The 14639-nt window shown below is 33.4% G+C and overlaps 1 protein-coding gene and 1 long non-coding RNA gene across 17 annotated transcripts in view; one reads left to right on the plus strand and one right to left on the minus strand.

Annotated features, from left to right (window-relative positions):
- LOC141456113 (retina and anterior neural fold homeobox protein 2-like) overlaps positions 1-14639 on the minus strand; it is a 242948-nt gene that overhangs the window by 168190 nt on the left and 60119 nt on the right. The window lies entirely within an intron of this gene.
- The window catches only part of LOC141456119 (uncharacterized), a 222593-nt gene that overhangs the window by 131408 nt on the left and 76546 nt on the right, over positions 1-14639 (plus strand). For 14 of the 16 annotated variants that reach the window (XR_012459592.1, XR_012459588.1, XR_012459591.1 and 11 more), the window contains exon 5: positions 10820-10908. This is a non-coding gene — a long non-coding RNA (uncharacterized lncRNA). Of the gene's footprint in view, positions 1-10819; positions 10913-14639 lie in introns of all 16 variants that reach the window. The other 2 variants (XR_012459593.1, XR_012459590.1) reach the window with 1 other exon arrangement.

The following is a 14639-nucleotide window of genomic DNA, read 5'->3' on the forward strand; positions in this document are numbered from 1 at the left end:
TGTAATACTCTCTCTACTAAATTTACTTCTCCATATTTAAATTTAAAAGACTTATTTAATACGACAAAATCCAATTTAAAAAAAAGACAAAAACAACATCTGGCAACAAATGTTAGTACCAAAAGTAGTTAATTTTATTTTTATGATTAAGTATTATTTAAACAGATTCCCGTTTACAATATTACAGGATAACTTGTTGGTAATAAAAAGGAAGGGGCCATAAAAATTTATTTTATTATTAAAATAATATTATGCAGATATTTATAATAAAGTGCAGTTTATTGTAAAAAAATAAAAACAAGCCGAACAACTACATTGTCTTATTTATGAGAACATCCTATAAAGGTTAATATGTGAATATAATAAACAGAGTTCCATCTTTAGATATAGCATCCTAGAATGTAGTCGGGTTAAAACATTTTACACCTCCTGTGTAAAATAGAATAACAACAGGGAGTTCCTTCCTTCTGTACGGGAATGTGTCATTAGATGGTAAAAATATTCCCGAGCTCTAATAAACATATGGTTCTCTCCAGCACACAGCAGGGCGGTTACAATGCCTCTGTTTGATCAGTTTCCAGGCACTTCTGCTGCTGCCTTAGCCACCATTACACTTTATTATTATTATTATACTTATGATTATTATTATATTTTCGTAATAATCAACCTTTATCATTGGTCTAAACTTTACCACCTTTTATTGGTTATAATACCTACATTCTCAAAGATTCATCGTAATTTGCTTTTCAAGATGCCCTAAAACTTTTTTTATTATTTTTTTTATATCAAAGTAGTTTAATTGTGATTTAATAATGATTCGGCCATATTAACAATCGAACAGCAATATTTGTGTTATCAATTTTGGTTGCTTTGGGCACCATACCAATTTAGTATTTTAAATTTTTGGTTTCACCATTATATTTTAAATGCTTTGAAATATATGAACATTTCATTTTTTGTTTAAGCTCTAGCATTAATAAGAGTTGAACATTTATTGATTTTGTTTGCATAGTCATTTGTGTAACCATCAAAGTTTCGATTAAATTGGAATTCAAAATGTTTACTATAATCTTGAATTTAAGGTCAAACCCAACGTGTTCCAAAACAAAGTGTGTTGGTACCAATAAAATACCTAAATACCTAATAAAATACCAAACTTCGCTCGTTATTTATTATTCATTATTATTATTATGGAGGGTTTATCTTAACTCTTTTCTCCACTTACTTACGCTTCTCTTATTCTAGCTACTAAGTTTCTTAATCTAGTCAACAATTCTATTTTCTAATCCTGTGCCTCAACAAGAAGTTTTACTGAATCTTTTTTTTTAGTTTTACTAGATTTCCTTGAAAATAGCTCCGACAATTTTCCTTAAATTTTGGAAAAGCGGCTGTACAGAATGGGTTTTTATTATTTTTTGTTTCCGAAAATGGGTCAAACGGGATAGAAATAAGAGCCTCCTTAAAACCAGGATCTTAATAACCAATGGATTTCATTTATTCCGACTATCAAACGGCAATCAAAGCTTACAAAGATCTTTTTCTAGACTAGTGTGTTTAGAGCTGTTTTCGTAGTAGGCTGCTGTTATATGCTCATCTTATCTTGGGTGCCATGGCCACGCCGACCAAGTTAGGTCCTAGCAAACCTTTCTTGGGGTCCTTCTTTCAAATCAGTGCCTTGAAGCCCCCGGTCTACATCAACTCTTGGTGGCCCTATGCTAAAGACATGAAAAAGGTTTCATTCCAGGACCTTTGCTGAAAATAACAGCAGACTGGCTTGATCAAGGCCGAGTGACTTTAAGGGTTATTATGGTGGGTAACTTGACCGAAGAAAAGACTAGCTTCCATGTCCTCAGCAGTTGTCCTGTCGGACAGGATCTCTAATGAATTTATAAATTCTTCCTAGCTAAAAATACTTTTAGCCCTACAGGGCAATTGTAAAAGACCAATCTTTTTGAGAAATTCGACCCCATTTTTTACTGTATACGCTACATCTAAAGAGGAGATGGTTGATGTCTCCATCATTTCTGCTACAGCATCACACTTAGGACTATCCTAGTAACTTTATTTTATGCATGTGCGGATTTGTGAGGTTATGGTTGAATCTCAGTCGCGTTGTTGTTACCTAAAAATGCCTTTCTCCTTCCAGTACGTCAACTAACCCAGGCTTACAGGCTGTATTCCTAGGCTTACAGGATGTATACCTAGGCTTACAGGCTGTATACCTAGGCTTACAGGCTGTATATCTAGGCTTACAGGCAACATATCAGCATAATAGTTACCCTTAACCTTAGCTCTCTTGGCCAGTAGTAATTATTCAGTTATTTTATATTTGTTAAAGTCTATATTTCAGTTATATTTGTAAGTTTATTTCAATTAATTACTAGATTTGGTATCTCAGTAGTTTGACTCCTAAGTTTTTGATTTTTTATAATTTTTGAATGGTACTGGTAGTTATTTGTGTTGATTTCTTTGATCGTAAAGTTCTTATATAATTTCTGTTTATTGAATGAAATATTTTCAAACGCATCTTCTTGCTAAAGGATCTTGTAACCTTATAAACAATAAATATATTATTACTATTATTATTATTCTTATTATTATTATATTACTATTATTATTATTTTTCCTTAACCTAAGTAAAGATTAGACGATTTGCTCATCTCTTCTTCCATACATTCTTGTTGCTACTGTGGAGCTTTCCAAAATGATTTCAAGTTCACTTAGATCATGTTCTAGAATATATTTTCTAATCTACAGATTTTCTTCAAACTAAATTCCGAAAATTACACTGTACGATCACAATACTTCTCTGACTAATTTGAATATAAAGGAAACGGGTAGCCACCAAGCTAATACGACAGTGACCATCAACAAAGTAGGTACATTACTCAAGCTATTAAATCAAATAGTTTATCTCCCTCCTCCCTTCGAAGAAATCATTTAATAGAAAGATAGTGTTGGATAGTTTTTAGCTGTGTACTGTATACGTACATAGTGTGATACTATGTTTGTGTTCTCGTTCGATGTTTGTAGTGGGGTCCGTCGGCCATATTGGCCCGCTGCTTGTACACAGCCGGTGTTCTGTGTACGTACATATGTACTGGTCTCCTCGTCCAACTACCTTTCATCTAGAGCGTGTAGACACATATGTTTGTCGGACGTACATACAAATACAAAAAATCCAATTATTATATATTATGTTCTCTTCCAAAGAGGATAGAAAAAACCTCCCAATACTAATCAATGGCTAACCAGAAAAGAAAGACCAAGACTCAATATCCGTTTAAGATTAATAAATGAGTTTCGGCTACCTGTATTGTGTAGAGTCTAATGTAATTTGGTGTGAGCAGGATGGAGGCGGAAGAGTTCACTCTTCAATCTATTGGGGGTAGTCTATCTCGCTCGCACACTGGTTCACTAACAATAGTGTGCGACAGAAACAGAGAGAGTGAATACATGGTAACAAATTAAAAATGTCAGCTTCGTGCTTTTTTTTATTTATTTCCATCCCCTCTCCTAATCATTTTTATTAACTAGCTGACAAAGCAGGTTAGCTTACTGTACGTAGTAGTGGCTGCAGCCCGTAGTTACCCAGCTTACGGTGGCTACCGCTGCTGTGCTTCTGCGTCACACACATACACACAAACTTCAAAAAAACTCTTGTAAAGAGAAGAAAGCGCACACTCATCGTCACCTCATTACTTAACAATACCTTTTATGCTATTTACGGTACGGAAGGGAGACGGAAAAGGAGGCATGCGAATGGACAAACTTACTAGCGGAACAACAACACATACTCTTATAACAGAGGAAAATTGATTGTACTATCTCAGTGTTACCAACACTTCTTAGAAAAAAGAAAAAATTTTTCTCTCCCTCGCAGAAGTTACAAAAAAACAAAAAACATTCTACACATGCGCACATTAAAAAACATATGTGGGGTGGGCTGAAAATAAATTAAAAACTAAATATAAAAGAAAAGGTCCTGGCTACGCTCTGTGTACAATTTAATAATAAATAACCACCAGACAGACTCTCCTGTTTCTGTAAATTCTGTCGACTCATCGACGTCATTCTTTCTTTCGAAAGAAGTGTTAAATGAAATTAGATTCTGTTTTATTTTTGTTTTTGTTTGGATGGCTTTCTTTTTTATTTATTTTTAACAAAAAAAACAAACTTTATATTGAATTTGTTATCCATGTGTAGAGCACAGAAAAGAACTGTTTCAGGCAGGTGCTTTCTTTTTTGGTTCTCCCCCTCCACCCTTAAAAAGCGTGTCTTTAAAAAGCTGAAGCTTTTAGTCCACGGCTAATAGTTTACTCTCTGATTACGCTTCCCTTATGGTGTTTTGGCAAAGAAATGTGTAAAAAGGGGGCCCTCTCTGTTAGCCAAATCTGACGCCAAAACTTTAGGTAAGATCCTACCAGCTAATTCTGGAGAGTTACAAGGGTTTCGATCGTGATTAGTGCCATCCTTTTTTTCCCTAATTTTTTTGGCATTGGCTTTCGCCATACAGCCAGCATCGTCTAGGTGCTTATCACTACAAACTTAAAACTAATGGATGGATCAATACTCTATATTCCTGCCATCCTTACAGCTTAACCTAAATTAAAATCACCGTAATCCTTCTCTAATCATTTTCTTCCATTCATTCTAATCGGCTATAACTTTTAAATACATTCATATTTCATTGCTAGCTCTGCTATAGATTTAAGCACATAGATGTTGGTGGAGAATATTATGTCTTCGTAGCGAAATGGTGCATCTAAATACTCGTTCTTGTACATGCCGTCAAACATTCGTTTCCTTTCTACTATATAACGTGGACATAAAGAGGAGAGGACCTTTTTGTTGATACTGTGAAGATACGATCCACACACCACGTGGTGCAGCTCTCAGCCTACTTATTGTCGTAACAACCCATTTATTAGTGACAGTATCCCTTAAACCATGGTTATCTAGGTAACCGATCTGCCATAGTTTTATAGAATCTCCCTTTATTACTGTTACTTTAATCTGTCTGCCATTTCTGTAGTACTGCTTTTGCAATTGTACACTTGATATCGATGAGTGGTAATTTATAATTAGCCATTTTCCCCACTATTGGTGGCTTCCTTTGCAAGTTTATCAACAATTTAATTTTCTTTTATACCACAATGCCATCCTTGGCGAGCCTATAGATTGAAGAAGACTGAAACCAAGACTCTATCCAAGATCCATGTTGGAACTGATCTCCATTTAGAATATGTATCAATATGTGTAAAGCACTTCGATTTTTAATTTGGTAAATTTCGTAATTTTTGGGGGTAATGAGGCACACACACTGCTATTTTCTTTCTCGGAGGGGCTTTAAAGAGGATATTCCCGGTGAAAAATCGAAATCTTAAATTTGACATTATCTCAAAACTTGTCCTGAAGTAGTAAGAATAATAATATTTAATCATAGCTCGCTATTGTCACTGTAATTATTGTTCTATTGTTAGGCTGGGCTAACTGGACTTCAGAAACGGCAATTCTAACGGAACAATTCATTTTTTACTTCTCTCTTTTTTTATGAAACACAAGTAAAGCAAGAAATTAGCTGGTGTATAGAATAGTTGTGACGTATGAAATAGAAAGCCTGAGCTAAGGAAACCAAAATGTGAATTCAATAACATGTACCTAAGTATAGGTAAAGCGTTGAAAACAGATCAAGGTGATATTTCATAAAATATATCAGTTCCAGTATGATATTGCGCAGAATAACTGTTAGCTATTGACAAAAAAAAATCTACATGAAAGCAATCAATATATCGATTTATTTTTTTAAAAAAATAGTAGTTTTGATAGACTGCAATATGTTACTTCCGGTAGAGCAATTCAGTTGCTAAGTTAGGTCTTAAGAAAGGTAGCTGAAACAAAGCTTGTTGTTCCTGCGTTATTTTCTTTTGGAGTTCATCTAGAACGACTGTTATTGGTCTTAATTAGTGCTGCACGAGAAACAAGACAAATCTCGGTGTCGGTCTCGAGACTTGAGCAACCGAGACCGAGAACGAGATCGAGACATGATATATATCTCGTCGAGAAATCTCGGTCTCGTCTCGGTTTTTCAAATATTAATTTTTAGCTACAAAATTATAAAATTGTGTTCTTTATTAATAAATAATCATTACAGGTATTGAATTAATTATTAAAAGATACGATTTTATTATATATGTTCAATATTACTACATCTATTTGACTTCGAATTACATAAGTAAAGTAAGCAAAGTAAAGTAATCGCCTATTTTTTCAGGCGGGGCTTTACGTCCAACTACCAATTAGGTGTCGCGGACGGAGGCGACTAGCAAACATACTTTACTGTAAATTTCTATATTAACCATTAAATAAAATCCAAGGCCTAAGACCGGGAATCAAATCCAGTACCACAATACATATTAGCTTCGCAGGTCTCGCACCGCTCGGCTACCGTGGCGTCCCCCTTCGAATTACATAATTTTTACATAAATTCACTAAATTTCACTATTCATATCATTCATTCATTCAATTTCATAAATTTCACTATTAATAATCTAATACTTTGAACTTAGATATTATTTGAATTATATTTTAGAATTTTGGAATTAGTGAATTTGAAAAAAAAGACTATCACCTAAAAAATATTGCCACAAATTTTCGTTTTTAAGATACACTTTGCCCAAGCATTGATACATAAAAGAGCTTTTACTGAGTCAGAAGTTAGAGAAGATCTTCTATTGGTCATTATCATCTTTCCGATGGCACTGAAATTGCACAGATACTAAAAATATCTTTTGCCATTCTAGACAAATTTTTGAAGGAATTCTCAAGTGTTTTCCACCATTCTAAAATGTCAACGTCTACTGGTGCTTGGTCTAATTTGGTGTAATTAATTATTTCTGTCTTCCATGCTTCGGTGATATTTGCTGATTTTTGAGCAAATGGTGCAAAAATATTGATGCAGTCGTCGTCGTCGTCAAAAGGTGAATCATCAGATTCTTTATCTTCACCAACGGCCATAACTAATGGAGCGGGAAGTTTGTTGGGAGGTGTATTTTTTATTTCACGAATCGACTTGTTATAGGAGGCAGATACATATGTTATTTGGGTCTTTCATTTGGCGCGTTTTTAACATCTTTTTGAAATTATATAACAGTAATAGTAATATATGATGCATTGAAGTGTAAGTAGTTGTCTTCTTTTACACACATTTTCATTACCAATATATAAATTAAAATAATTATTAGAAAATAATAACATTTTTTTGAAAAGATTATTAATAGCAAACCGCTTTTAATACTTAAACAAAAATTCAAAAAACCGAGACCGAGATATCTCGACGATACCGAGACCGAGACCGAGACTTGAGCGACCGAGACCGAGACCGAGATCGAGACTGCATAAAGTCTCGCCTCGTCTCGGTCTCGGGCAGCACTAGTATTAATTTAAAAAAATAAAATTAAATCAACTTTACCCTATCTTCAAAAAGACAGACTTTGTCACGGGATTTAAAATATTATTTCCTGCGAATATCTGAATATAATATTCTTGCAATGCGCTTGCAATACTCTCCACTTACTGGAGAAATGTTAAAGCAATCATAAGGGCTATTTAATAATAAAATAATAAATTCTTTATTCCAGAAAATAAAAATTAATTTAAAATTACAAAAAATTAAAAATAGACAGTGCTATTAAAGTGTAAATGGTGGCCTTAAAATTTAATATAATAATAGCCTACTAATATTGTTGCCAATCTATGGCTAACAATGCACCAGCCGTGCATACTGCTGTTGACTTGCAATATTGCAGCTAATGACATTTAAAAGGCCACACCTCCTGCAGCAACAAGTTGAACATCCAGTTTTACTAAACTACCAATATTATAACCACTTCTTGAGTAGTCGCATGTTGGAGGTAGAAATTGTTAGAAAAATGACGTTTCATTCTCGTTATTTTCGTTAAAAAAACAAAATTAGAATAAATTCTAAAATAAATAATTTACACACACCATTAATATTATTTATTTGTAGAAAGAGGAAGAATTTCGATCGTGTTAAATTTTGGACCGGATGTGACCCCCCCCCTTAAGCCGGAAAATGTGCATTTTAGATAATGTTGGTGGTTAGAATAGTTTGCTGCTAAAATCCTCTTAAACGGGAATTAACAATTTAGAGATTTTTTTCCTAGATTCTTGAAAACAATTCCTACAATTCTTTAAATTTCTTACACATTTACTGTTTGCTACAAATATTTTTCCCAGAAAAATTTGAAGGGTATTTATGTGAGACAAAAAATTTTTTTTTTAAGAAAATTTGTTTCGGGATGAAAATGCTTATGGAGGAGGCAAAGCATCAGAAACCGTCCACCATAAGTGGTCCCATAAATAAAGAAAAGATACCACTCCCGTAGAAAAAAAGAAGTTGATGTATTGGGTACAAGGCCCAAGACTTGTGGACTAGAGGATGGTACGAGAGATATTCTGGGAGTGGCAAAGCTTTGAGGAAGACTTCATCTCAGATGGCACCAGAATGGACTGGACATGTTGTCAGTATTGGAGTGGACAGGAGACGAATCAGGGCTGGCAATGCTTGTTATGTGAAAGCCAAGTTCCTGTAGAGCTAAGGAGTCGAAGAAAAGTTGATTGAAGTGTTGAAACAAAGAAAATAACATAATAAATAAATAAATAATAAAATGAAATAAATAAGAAGAAGTACACATATATAAAAGCTTGGACACAGAGGTGTAATAGAATCGAAAATACAAATCGATTCCCATTGAAAATTAATGCTTATTAGTGGGCAAGAAGGTTAGTAACTACTTATTTACTTCTGTATATGTATTAGTATTAGTATAGAGCGAATATAATTACAGGGAGGTTACAGTCAAGGTGGATATTTCAAGTAAAACATATGATTTTTAGCAGCATATGTAAACCATATGAATATGTTACATATTGACATTTATATTCTAATTATTATATTTTTTAATGTTGATACAGTTAAGGCCGTGTAATTTCCCCTTCTACTTTTTTTTAGTTTTTTTGTTTACAATGTTTGTATGTAGCTTTTAAAGTTCTTATTATTCAACGGCGATATAATTACTGTTGAAATATATATTTATGAAAGTAGAATGAATAAGGTGGTTCTGGCACACCTCCCACCCACATCACTTCGAACAGACGATATAGTAATAATACTAATACATATGTTACCAAGTGCTACATGTTTGTTAGTTAGTTCGTCGTATGTATTTGCAAAAGGTAGAAAGAGAGGGAAATATAATTCCAGAGCAGCTGTTTGCCTCTCTATCATAAACACATCATTTATTTAGCATATTATCAGCTGGCGTACACACCTCAATTAATTCTTACTATTTCAGCAGTTTCTTTTACTTTTTTTTCTGCTTCACCTTACTATTATCAAATATAACAACTCTTTATTTTTATCAATATTTTCTATATTTTTCACAAAGTAATAAACACTTTCTAATCACCTAAATTTTACAACAATGAGTTTATACTGAAAGCCAGACTTACCATTTCTTAAGATTGAGTAGATTTTGGATTTGAAGTTTTCACTGTCTTTTAAACCTTTTTGAGTTCAAAATTTCGATTATTGAACTGCTATTGATTATGCGACAATAAGGTGAAAAATTGTCAACTTAGTATTCTACCTGCTATTCTTTTAAGTATTCTTTTAAGGCCACTTTACGGAATCGATTGTATTTAGTCTTTCAGAATATCTTGGAAAATGGCTCAATGATCATCTTTCAGGTGCCTTTATGTTTCTTGATTTAATTTATATCTTTTAATAGAAACATTGCTTCTTGAGGCAATCTTTGGGGAGGATTGGGATTAAGTTCCCTTTACAGTACCATTTAAGGGCGATGTACGAGCGTACTGGATGTTTGATATTAATAGGAATTCATTATGCTAAAATCGGAGGTTCCTCCGACTCGGCCTAGGAGGGATTGGTACAATCACTTTTCGCTGCGGAACTAACACGGGATGAGTCCTGTTTTCCCAGATATCGATACTGAAAAAGGCTAATGTAGGTCCCTTTTCAGCTTTATAACAGAACTTCTCGGCTTTACCGGGTCTAGGTTTTCATATAAGTCAATTTGGCATTCTCAGTGCCATCGGTATCGCAATGCTGTTGCCACGCAATTAGATACGTTATAAAAAAAAACGTTTTCTAAATTCCTATTCCTTCCTACCTCAACCTACAACTAAGAACAGCTGTGGAGTTGTTTTCTAGGCCAATTTTATCCTGTTTTTTTTTTCTAAGACTAAATGAAATCGACGTTGTCATTCAGCCTGGTCCAGTCAACTCCTTCGACAAGATATCGGAGCAAGGAGGGAGTTGACGGAGTATCCAAGGGGATAGCCTTCTTGGCTTCGCTAATGAGAGCTAGTACACTTCGCTCAATGCTAACCACACAGGCTTCCATTTAGCTAGCTAGGATTGCCCCGACTGGCTAGAAAAACCAACCTCTAAAACTAAGCTCGGCTATTCTCACTTCGATCACAAAAATGGACGGGAGAGGATCTTCCATGCCTGAAGTAAATAGAAGCAAGCTAGACTTGACTTGAACAGCTTTTAAAACCAATTCAAACCGTAGTTTCGAACGTTTTTCGCTTAATAATTTCCTTATTCTGACGTATGATTGTTATTTTATTGTAAGAACGTTTTTGTTCGTTTATTTTTTTACATATTTTCAACTTCTGGGTATGTTATTGTTAGTTTTAGATTATTTTCTTCATTTTCAATTATTATAACGGTCTATTGATTTACTAACTACAGTTTTTTCTGGAATTTCAGGCGAAGATCATTACGAATGAAGCTGTGATGGCAAACCAGAGAAACGAAAATAAATAATGTGTAACCAAGAAAGAAAACATCTAAACCAAGTAGGTAATTGACAATTTGGTTCATTTAGCTTTATGCAAATAACATAATAAATATTCTATATACAAACACAAATACTGTTTATATATACTATACATAATACTTAACCATTGTAATAGAAGAACGGGATGTCTTGAATATTATTATTTGGTTTTGTAAAAAAAAAAATAATAATAATAAAAAAGGTACAGGGCCTCCATTAACTAGTTTAGTTTGGCCATTTCTAATACATACGATCTTAAGTGTACGTTGTAGGGTGGTTGGCAACACTGTTCTATGTCCGCTCCCTTCCTTCCTTCAATCCTAACTAGCCTTTACATACATTATATATGTAGAATACATAAAAAAAACTTCTTTAGGATAGTTTGTGGTCACGATAACAATCTTTATCTTCAAGAAATACACATGTACCGCCCACTGTATTTACAAACTAATACATGTGTGTTGAATATATTATTGAGTTTATATTCTCTTTATGTATGTTTAGACGGTATAAGTTGTGTAGATAGTAGTACAAACTATAGAAACATCTCTGTCTCTTTATTTGATCACGAACTTATTTTCAATAAAAAAAACCATTAACTCCTAATTGGTTCAGAAAAAAATAAAACTAAAATTATTTTAAAAAAAACAAAAATGGAGGTTACTTCGTTTGGATTTATCGATATCTTAGAAAGTTGATCGATCGTAAAAAAAAAATCGATATCGTAAAAAGAGAGAAAATGGGAGTCTGTATTTGTGGGTGGATACAAAATTATCGATCTATAATCTCCACGACTGCGAGATAGTTTGGTGGTTTATTCTAGAAAAATTGGGGATGAAGAGATGCGAATTAAACGTATTACCACATTGATCGCGCATTGGACTCAGTACGTAGCAGAGAATCTGGGTTCGAGACTAGCTGGAATGTATTTTCCATGAAGGCTAGGCCACGCACTGCCTTTGCACTCTTTTTATGTTTTATTACTTCCGGTAGAAACTAATAAATATACATTTGATTGAAAGAATTCAATTCGCGACGTTTTGCAATTTGAATGTCAATGTCATTCTCATTCAAAATTGGCAGACTTAAACATAGTCTAAAGGTCATAAAAACAGAATTTACCGCCACAGTATTCTCAAATGTTGTAGTGACTTCAAATGGTCAGACTAAGGTTTCGATTGGTTGAATGCATACGATTTGAAAACGCATGCGTGGTATAGTTTCTATATGTATAGCAACAACTTCTCTGTAGAGAGCAGCACAATGACACAACTAGTGCTATCAGTTCTTCTCGGGGTCTAGGGTTCGGCTAGGTAAGTGGAGCGAAGAGAGAGAAGTAAACAGTAAGCGGATATCTCACTTTCTAGTGTCGTACACTTCTTTTCGCCTCAGATATTCTGTGGATCCAGCATCCCAACAAGGTGAAGAGGTTGAGGCAAACTTGTCACTAAGTTGGAATCAGGACCAAGCCGAGACCGGATTTCGTCCTCCCCACCCTCCACCTTAGATCTAGTAAAGTAAAGTAATGCCTACTTTTTCAGACGGGGCTTAACGTCGAACTGCCAATTAGGTGTCGTGAACGGAGGCGACTAGCAAACATACTTTACTGTAAATTTCTTTTATTAACCATTAAATAAAATCCAAGGCCTAAAGACCGGGAATCGAACCCAGTACTACAATGCATATTAGCTTTGCAGGTCTCGCCTCTAACCGCTCGGCTACTGTAGCGCCTCTTAGATCTAGTCATTACTAATTCAAGCTTAAAGTAAATCAATGCAGCAGTTTCCGATAAAACTCATCACTTCCTTCGAATTAACCTTCTAAGTTCTCAGGCGCGATAATAATAGTAAAATGAGAAAAACAAAAATTGAGCTTTTTGATTGATTTTTTTTCTCAAAAACCGACGTAAAATTAATTTTCAAACTTGTGACCTAATCAGAATGTGGACACAAACAGGAAGTGAAGGTAACAAAATGGCAAGATAGGCCACTCATTGATGGATAAAAGTCCATCTGATACAAGTTATCTACTTCAAACAAATTATCTGCAATTGTATTGTCACAGAACAATAAATACATCACTTACACTTAGTTACTTATTTTACATTTACGCAAATAATTCCAAGTAATTTTAATGATAACCGAATTCGTGTTACAAAAATATGCTTTCGTGTTATTTATTTCTAAGAAGTTAATACTCATAACAATTAAACAATATATAAGTATGTAAAATACTAAATTATTGTAAACCTAACGACTTGTTCAGGAGTTACATGATAAATATTATATTTAAATTATAATATATTATCACTTTTAATGCTGAAAGCTTATAGATAATACATATGTATGTGCGTTTGTTTTATTTTGTGAATGTTGTGGGGGGGCTCCTTCTAAAACCTCTGCTCTTATCTGCCGTGCAACTTTCTTTTTTAAAAGTGCATTAAGTTACATTTATTTTGGTACCATTTATTTATATTTCCCTGAAACAAGAAAAACTTGATTTTATTTATTTATAAATTCTTATACGATCTGTTATTATTGTTTAATATTACTTTCCCTTATCAACCATAAACAGGAAGTATTACGAAAAAGTGGTTTACCCCAAAAAAAGTATGTGTCTATCAGTCTGTCCTGTCTGTAGAGTACCCCGACCGATCAAAATAACTCCAAAAAACAGAAAATGAACAATAAGTTTTTGGATCATACCGTACAATCGGAAGTTACCACTTCATTGGTTTTAATCAAATTTCCATTTCGCAGATTCTATTTTAGACAATTTTAGCCCATGTACTGGCGTTTTATCCAAAACTTGGAATTTGAAAAAAAATATATATATTCATATATTATTATACAATGAGGCGTATAATAAATTCGTTAACGTCACAAATAAGAATGTGATCATTTATTCTTTCACACTGATGCGTAAAATATCTTTCAAATCGGTGAAAGTTTAATTCTAGTTATAAATGTCTCCGCCTTAACTTGGTACCATTTTTTGTAATATGCTTTCTTAATATCTTTCTTCAAGATACAATATTATTCATAAACGAATGGCACCACTGCTTTACAAAACGTAAATACGTAGTTGACTTTCTACTGATGTTTGTCTTTCAATTTTGAATTCAATAAAAGTTCATTTCCGCTTGGAATTGCGAAAGAAAATTGATTTTTCTACCCTTATGGCCTTGGGGAGACATTTTGATAGAAAAAGAAAAAAAACAAAAAACAAAATGTACACTTGTACCGGAAGTTACCCCCAAAAGAAGACCGGAAGAAGAAGAAGAAAAATCAAGAATATCTTTAATATCTTAAATAATTTTGTAACTCTTTAAAGTAAATCACTGGATTAAAAAATTCTTTTCGCGTATTTCTTATTCAATTTGAGAGGGGTTTCCTGTAATTATAATTACGGTAAATGTAATAACAGATAGAAGATTCCAGATTTTTTTAAAAATATTAATAAAACAAAAAATAATTATTTAAATTTATTTATCTTTGAACGTAATCAATTTGAAATACAAATATAATATAAATTATACAAATTCAAAACAATAATATTAACAGCTGATTTATAAAAAGTGCATCAAGTTAATGTGGTTAAAAACAGAACGTTCGAGTTTGAGGTGTTGTGGTTTTAGAATGTATTAGTTATGTACTATGTAGTATAAACGTGATCTTACGTAGCATAAAATATAAAACGCAAGTTCACTTTTTTTTAAAACATAGAATGTATAATTCGGTACATAGACTT

The sequence above is a fragment of the Rhodnius prolixus genome, unplaced genomic scaffold (genome assembly GCF_049639745.1).
Source record: "Rhodnius prolixus isolate KJV_2025 unplaced genomic scaffold, Rpr scaffold_4, whole genome shotgun sequence".
Classification (NCBI taxonomy): Eukaryota; Metazoa; Arthropoda; class Insecta; order Hemiptera; family Reduviidae; genus Rhodnius; species Rhodnius prolixus.